Source organism: Lactuca sativa, chromosome 9, assembly GCF_002870075.4.
Source record: "Lactuca sativa cultivar Salinas chromosome 9, Lsat_Salinas_v11, whole genome shotgun sequence".
Lineage (NCBI taxonomy): Eukaryota > Viridiplantae > Streptophyta > Magnoliopsida > Asterales > Asteraceae > Lactuca > Lactuca sativa.
The window spans coordinates 145,162,245-145,169,870 of record NC_056631.2 but is presented as its reverse complement, the minus strand read 5'-3'; positions in this window follow the sequence as shown (position 1 = coordinate 145,169,870).

Below are 7,626 nucleotides of genomic sequence, written 5' to 3'. Positions count from 1 at the left end.
TGAGAAAGGTTCTATTTATGCTTATCTAAATGGTGTTTTATATTTCAAAGCATTGCCTTGTAATGGGATTTATGAAACTGTTATGGTTGTAGATAACCTAGGAAATGATGTATTGTGTGTGGATTCTTCCAATAGTACGGATAAAGCATGCTTGTGACATTGTCGTCTTGGACATGTTAACAAGAAACACATAGCCCAACTCCAAAAGGATGGAGTATTGGAATCATTCGACCTTAGGGAAGATGACGTGTGCGAGTCTTGTTTACTTGGAAAGATGACCAAGTCACCCTTCACTGGCACTTGTGAAAGGGGTGAGGGTCTATTGGATCGCATACAAACCGATGTGTGTAGGCCCTTTAGATCCACCACGAGGGATGCGAACCGCTTCTATGTGACTTTCACTAACGACTATAGTAGATATCGGTATATCTACTTAATCAAACACAAGTCATAAACCTTTGAAAAGTTCAAAGAGTTTAAACAAGAAGTGGAGAATCAATTGGGCGGGAAAATCAAGATGCTTCAATCCGATCGAGGAGAAGAGTACCTAAGTCTTGAATTCCACGACTACCTTAAGGAACGCGGAAGATTTTCACAATTGATGCCACCTAGGACACTGTAGTTAAACGGTGTGGTTGAGAGGCGTAATCGAACCTTGTTGGACATGGTTCGTTCCATGATGAGTCGTGCTTCACTACCTATCTCATTCTGGGGGTATGCCTTAGAGACTGCCACCCATATCCTTAACTTAGTCCCTACGAAGAAGGTTGCCAAAACACCGCACGAGATGTGGATAGGGAAAGCTCCCTCGTTGGCACATATCAAGGTTTGGGTTTGCGAGGCTTACGTAAGACGAGAGACTCACGGCAAGCTCGAACCTCGTAGTGAGCGATGTATTTTCATCGGATACCCGTAGAAATCCTTTAGATATCTCTTCTATACACCGAGTGACAATGTTGTGTTCGTTGCGAGGACAGGGTTTTTCTAAGAGCGGGAACTCATAAGCCAAGGAGACAGTGGGAGGCAAATCGATCTTCAAGATATTCGAGAGCCGAGCGATGAAGGAACCTCTAACACTGGCACTCAACCCAATGAGGAAACTCCGGTTGAACTGATTGACGAGTCCTTACCTCTTAGACGTTCCGAAAGAGTTAGGGTTCAACCCCAGTTTTATGGTTTTCATATTACTATGGGAGGGGATATGTTCATTAGCGATTGTACACTAGTGAATTTGGACGAACCTAACAGCTATAAGGAAGCCATGGCAGGCCCGGAGTCTGCAAAATGGAAAGTGGCAATGGACAGCGAGATTCAGTCCATGTATGACAACCAACTTTGGAATTTGGTTGACCATGTGCCCGGACGTATGACGGTCAGGTGCAAGTGGATCTTCAAGAAGAAGATCGACGTGGATGGAAATATGCACACATATAAGGCGTGATTGGTTGCGAAGGGTTTCACTTAAACTCCCGGAGTTAACTATGATGAAACTTTCTCACCAGTTGCCAAAATAAATTATATTAGGGTGATGTTGGCCATTGCTGCATTCCATGATTATGAAATACGGAAAATGGATGTCAAAACCGATTTCCTTAATGGGAAGTTGGCTGAGGATGTTTACATAAGTCAGCCAGAGGATTTTATCGATGTGAAGCATCCTAATAGAGTGTGTAAGCTTGAGAAGTCTATTTATGGACTGAAACAAGCATCTCGCAGATGGAATCTTTGTTTTGATGAGAAAGTCAAAGAGTTTGGTTTTCTGCGAAGCGAGGATTAATCATGTGTGTATTTCAAAGCCAGTGGGAGTATAGTTAGCTTCCTCGTATCATATGTAGATGACATACTACACATAGGAAACGACATCCCGATGCTGCAGGAAGTCAAATCCTAGCTTGGAAAGTGTTTCGCTATGAAGGACCTCGGAGAGGCTTCCTATATTTTGAGAATAACGATAGTGAGAGACCAAAGTAAAAGACTAATAGGACTTAGTCAGAATACTTACTTGGACAAAGTACTAAAACGTTTTAGTATGGAAAACTGAAAGAATGGAGAGTTACCAATACAAAGTAATGCCAAGTTGAGTAAGACTCAATGCCCGAGTATCGAAGTCGAGATAGCAGAAATGAGCCGAGTACCATACGCTTCCGCAGTTGGCTCGATTATGTATGTTATGACTTGTACTCTACCTAGTGTGGCCTTCACTTTGAGCATTGTCAGCAGATATCAAGGGAACCCTGGAAAAGCACATTGGACCGCAGTTAAGAACATTCTTATGTACCTTCGGAGGACCAAGGAATGGTTTCTAGTCGTCGGTGGGAGTGATGAATTAAAGCTGCGAGGGTATAGTGACGCCAGTTTTTAGACGGACAGAGACAACTATCGTTCGCAGCTGGGCTGGGTCTTTACCCTTAATGGAGGAGCAGTGACTTGGAAAAGTTCCAAGCAAGAAACCGTATTTGATTCAACGTGCAAATCAGAGTACATTGCAGCGAGCGAGGCGTCAAAGGAGGCGATATGGTTGAAGAACTTCATTGGAGACCTTGGAGTTGTACCTGCCATAAAGGAGCCTATGGAAATTTTCTGTGATAATGAACGAGCAGTTGCCTTGACCAAGGAACCGAAGGATCATGGTAGATATCGACATATCGACAGAAAATATCACTTTATTCGCCATCGGGTAGAAGAACGACTCCTCCTAGTGAAGAGGGTATCGTCAGAAGATAACCCGACGGATCCGCTTACGAAGGGACGGAGTAGGGTTAAGCACTTGCTGCATGCTAGCAGCATTGGGTTGAAGGAAGATATTAGTTTAGATTAGAGAGTTTAGAAACATGCAATAGATAAATGTAATTGACATTTGATGATTAAATAAAGGAGTATTATATATAAGTAAAGTTACTGTCTTATGTTGGTTGTTTAACTATTGTTTCACTTTGCATGTGTTGACTTCCTGAATAATTGAGTTATTTAAGAATAATCGAATTATTCGAACGATCCACATTCGTTCATATGTTGGAAGTAGGTGTGATTGAATACTGTCATGAATAGGTGTGTAGATTGTCTAAAAGGTATAAGACATAGAAAAAGGTTTGCTACAACGTTCATGAGTGCTTATGAACAAGTTTTGAGCATTAGAATAAACCCACACTTGCTGGAATCACTTCATGGAATTTATCACGAGTGATCGCAAGACGATAATATCATATGGTCTTAAAACCTAGATATATGGTTTATTGTTTGCTGATTGGTTGTGCATTGATAATGCAAAAACGCATCAGTAACTTGATATCATAAAACGCATTGTTGTGTATGATTTGATTAGTGAATAGTAAATGCATATAAGTCAAAGTTTATATGTTCCTTTTATCCTAAGAGGGTAAAAGCGATATAAGGGCCCCTTGATAATTTGATTTGACTTATGTGTCGGGCCCGGTTAGGAATCAATTGATGTGTTCAATTAACTTCTATGTCAAATGAATCTAAGATCGAGAAACAAACTGATGGACTATAAGTATGACTATGTTCCATGTAATTGTCCGCACGATATCTAGAACAGAGGACTATACGATCCCTTATCTAAAGGAAAGGTTACTGATATGATCAGAGTTTGACAATGTCCTTGAGATCTACGATTGCTAATCGGAATAAGCTTACATTATAGTTACTAGACTTATCCAAGTGAGAGACTGTTGTATTAATGTCTAAGCCCGTAACTATATTTGGTAAGTACTTGACCCGGTTGTGCATGGTCCTTTTGGGTTGCCTTCACCATAGCAACTTGACAGGGTAATTTATGGAGAGAGAGAGAGAGAGAGAAGATATTATGATTTATTAATATATTATAAGAATAATATATTAAAAGAGAAATCATATTACTTGATTAATATTGGTCATAAATTAATGAGGAATTAATTTGGTGACTAAAAGACATTAATTAAATAAAGGGGCTTAAACTGTCAAATGTGTGATAGTTGGATTTAGGGTTGGGATACCTTATGGATCAAAGGGGGAATGAAATTATGATGGGGATCCATCAAAATTTCATCCATAGGCCCTATTCCACAAGGTTCCATGGGTTGCTTGGTGATTAAGTTGTCCATCAGGGTTTTGGCAGAAATCCTAGCATCTTGCATTATAAATAGAGACCCCTATATGCAATTTTTGGGCACTTGATCCCAAGAGAAACCCTAGGTCCGATTTTAGCATCCTCTCTTCTCTCTAATAATTTCCTTCTAGCTAGTTGGTGTTTGTAAGCCATTAGAGGAGTTACACTTGTGACTCTAAGCTCCAAGACAAGAAGAATCAAGAAGGAATCAAGCAATCAACAAAAGATAATCATCTAGATATGATTTGTTATGTTAAATTTCATATTCATACTACAATAGAGAAGCCTAATCCAAGCATTAGGTTTTGCATGAGCATATAGGATGTTTATTTGTGTAAAACCTATCATATGCATCACGGTTATACATAAATTAAGATCTTATAGCCTGAGAATGTTTGATTTGGCCTTATGTTATGTTCTTGTTTGATTGAGAGCTTAGTGTAGGGTTGGATATTCGAAAGTTTATAGGGTCCGGTGTTATGTATAGCTAGCATACACTAATGCTGCAGGGTTGGTGGAAGTTTCATGGATGGGTGGGTTGTGTGAGGCCGGGACGTCAGTTAAGTGATATTTATCATTCCTCTAGGAGTGAGGATTGAGCTCTAGCTATGATATGTATGATAGGGTGTTGTGGTTATACTTGAGACAAATATGGGTAGGTGTGGAAGGTAGTATGGGCCCTTACTTCTGGTAGCACAGGACCCATACGCGTAGCAAGGAAGTCACAACCCCTAGGGTTTAGTTGGGAGTTGGTTCCTAGTTCTTTGTGTGGATTATCTGATACTTTGTGTTATGTTTCAAAATGGTGATTACCAGGCGCTTGGTGACTGGATCCGGTTCAGGACCAGGATCAGGAGAAGGAGAGGGCGGACAGGGGGTGCCGACAGCGCCCGAGGCTATCGGCCAGATGAGGCCGGATGAGATGGATGATAGGATCCAGGAGATCATGCACGATGAGGTCACTGCTATGTTCCGGGCCGAATTACCGGAGATGTTCGGGTCTATTAAGACCACTATGGTGGAGTATTTTGATGATCACTGTGCAGCCCTCACTGAGGCGGTTGCCGCGGTAGTTACAGTGGTTGTATCGGCGGCAGGGTTGGGAGCCGGTCGGGCTTTTTAGTATCGGGACGTCGACAACACGAAGACCCCTAATTTTGATGGGACTCAGGACCCCATCAAAGCCATGAGATGGCTGTCTGACATGGAGGAATGCTTCTTCACATGCTTGTTTCCTACTGACCAGAAGGTCAGATGTGCCCTGAACTTGTTGAGGTCCGGGGCAAAGGACTAGTGGAGGTTGATGACTGGGTCGTATTCGGAAGAGTAGAGAGCTGCTGTTACGTGGGAGCAGTTCAGGGATATGTTCCATGCTCACTACATTCGTCGAGTCGAGCGGGAACGGTTAGCTCAGGAGTTTCTAGAGTTGAGACAGGATCGGGAGACGGTGACAGAGATCACTCGTATGTTCACTAAGAGGGCGATGTTCTGCCTGGAGTTTGCTTCTGAGCAAGCTCATATGACTCGTTATCTGAGCATGCTCAAGATGGATATCCGTCATTTTGTGGCGACCCAACGTTGTGATACGCTTCTGGAGTTACAGGAGGCCGCTAGGCGGAGGGAGCTTGAGATTGAGTTACAGCTGAGAGAGCAGGGTCGGGCCCCGGCACAGTCGCAGTCGGCGCCAAAGTGGTCTAAGACCGCTGATTCCAGGACAGGGGGACAACAGGGCCATACTTGTTGCAAGTGCGGAAAGGGGCACTCGGGTGCTTGTAGGTCTGGTAGTGGATGCCGCAAATGCGGCCAGGAGGGGCATTTTGCGAGGGATTGTTGTTAGGCGGCCCCGGTTCACGATATGAGGATCTGCTACCACTGTCACCAAGTTGGTTAGGCGGCCCCGAGGGCCCAAGGGCGTGCTTTCCAGCTGACAACAGAGGAGACCAGAGCTGCACTGGATATGGTTGCTGGTATGTTTCTAACCTTTATCTCATTTATTATGTCTGTTTTATGCTTATCCGTGTACCTGTGATTAGGTACGTTTTTAGTGAACTCCTAGCCTGCTTTGGTTTTATTTGACTCGGGAGCAAGTCTGTCTTTCGTATCTCAGACCTTTAGTAGGGAGTTTGGTGTGCCAGTGGGCGAGTTAGAGTGTCTGTTGCGATTTTCTATCGCCAACGAACAAGGGGTTTCAGCTTCATCGGTCTACCGATGATGTCAGTTGGAGATCCTCGGAGTGGTCATCCTGATAGTGTTGATTCTGATTCCCATGGGGGAAGTATGCATGAATGTGGGTATGGATTGGCTTAGTCGCTTCGGTTCCATGATAGATTGCGAGGACCAGCGAGTGGTAGTTCAAACCCCAAGTGGGGGAGAGCTGACTGTATATGCCGAGGGCACCAGAGCAGGGTCAGGGTTTTTGTTCAGCCGCCAGAGCTCAGCAGTAAATTCAGCACGGGTGTGCAGGATACCTAGCGTACGTGGTAGACACGCGGGTTGGAGACCAGACTTTAGTTTCAGAGGTTCTAGTGGTTACGGAGTTTGCCGACGTGGTTCCGGAGGCGTTGCAAGGGATACCTCCGAAGAGGCAGGTCGAGTTCCAAATCGACCTGGTGTCGGGTGCGGCTCCTATTGCCAAGGCATCGTACCATTTGGCGCCACCCGAGATGCAAGAGAGCTGTTGTCGCAGCTGCAGGAGCTGCTGGGCTAGAAGTTTATTCGACCTAGCAGTTCTCGATGGGGAGCATTGATCCTCTTCGTTAGGAAGAAGGACGTCTTGCATCGGATGTGAATTGATTATAAGGAGTTGAACAAGTTGACGGTGAAGAACTGTTATCCTCTCCCGAGGATAGATGATCTCTTTTATCAGTTGCAGGGGGCATCTTGGTTCTCCAAGATAGATTTGAGGTCGGGTTATCATCAGGTTCGGGTCAGAGAGGAGGATGCGGAGAAGACCGCGTTTCGGACTCGTTATGGTCATTACGAGTTCGTGGTGATGCCGTTTGGGCTCACTAACGCGCCAGCAATATTTATGGATCTGATGAACCGGGTCTGCAGACCGATGTTGGATCGCTCAGTCATCGTGTTTATAGATGATATCTTGGTGTATTCCAAGACACGATAGCAGCACGAGGAGCATCTCATGGAGTTGTTGGGAGTTCTAAGACGAGAGCGGCTATATGCCAAGTTCTCGAAGTGCGGGTTTTGGTTACGAGAGATCCAGTTCCTCCGGCATCTCGTTAACCAGGATGGGATTTTGGTCGACCCGTCCAAAATCGAGGAAGTTATGCAGTGGGAGGTTCCGAAATATCCCTCAAATATCAGGAGTTTTCTGGGATTGGCAGGGTACTACCGGATATTCATATAGGATTTCTCCAAGATTGCAGTACCCCTCACTCGTCAGACGAGGAAAGGGTGGATTTCCGGTGGGGCCCTGAGCAGCAGAGGGCATTTGAGACCCTCTGTCAGGAGTTGTGTGAAGCTCCAGTTTTGGCACACCCGGAGGGAGTTGAGGATTTTGTGGT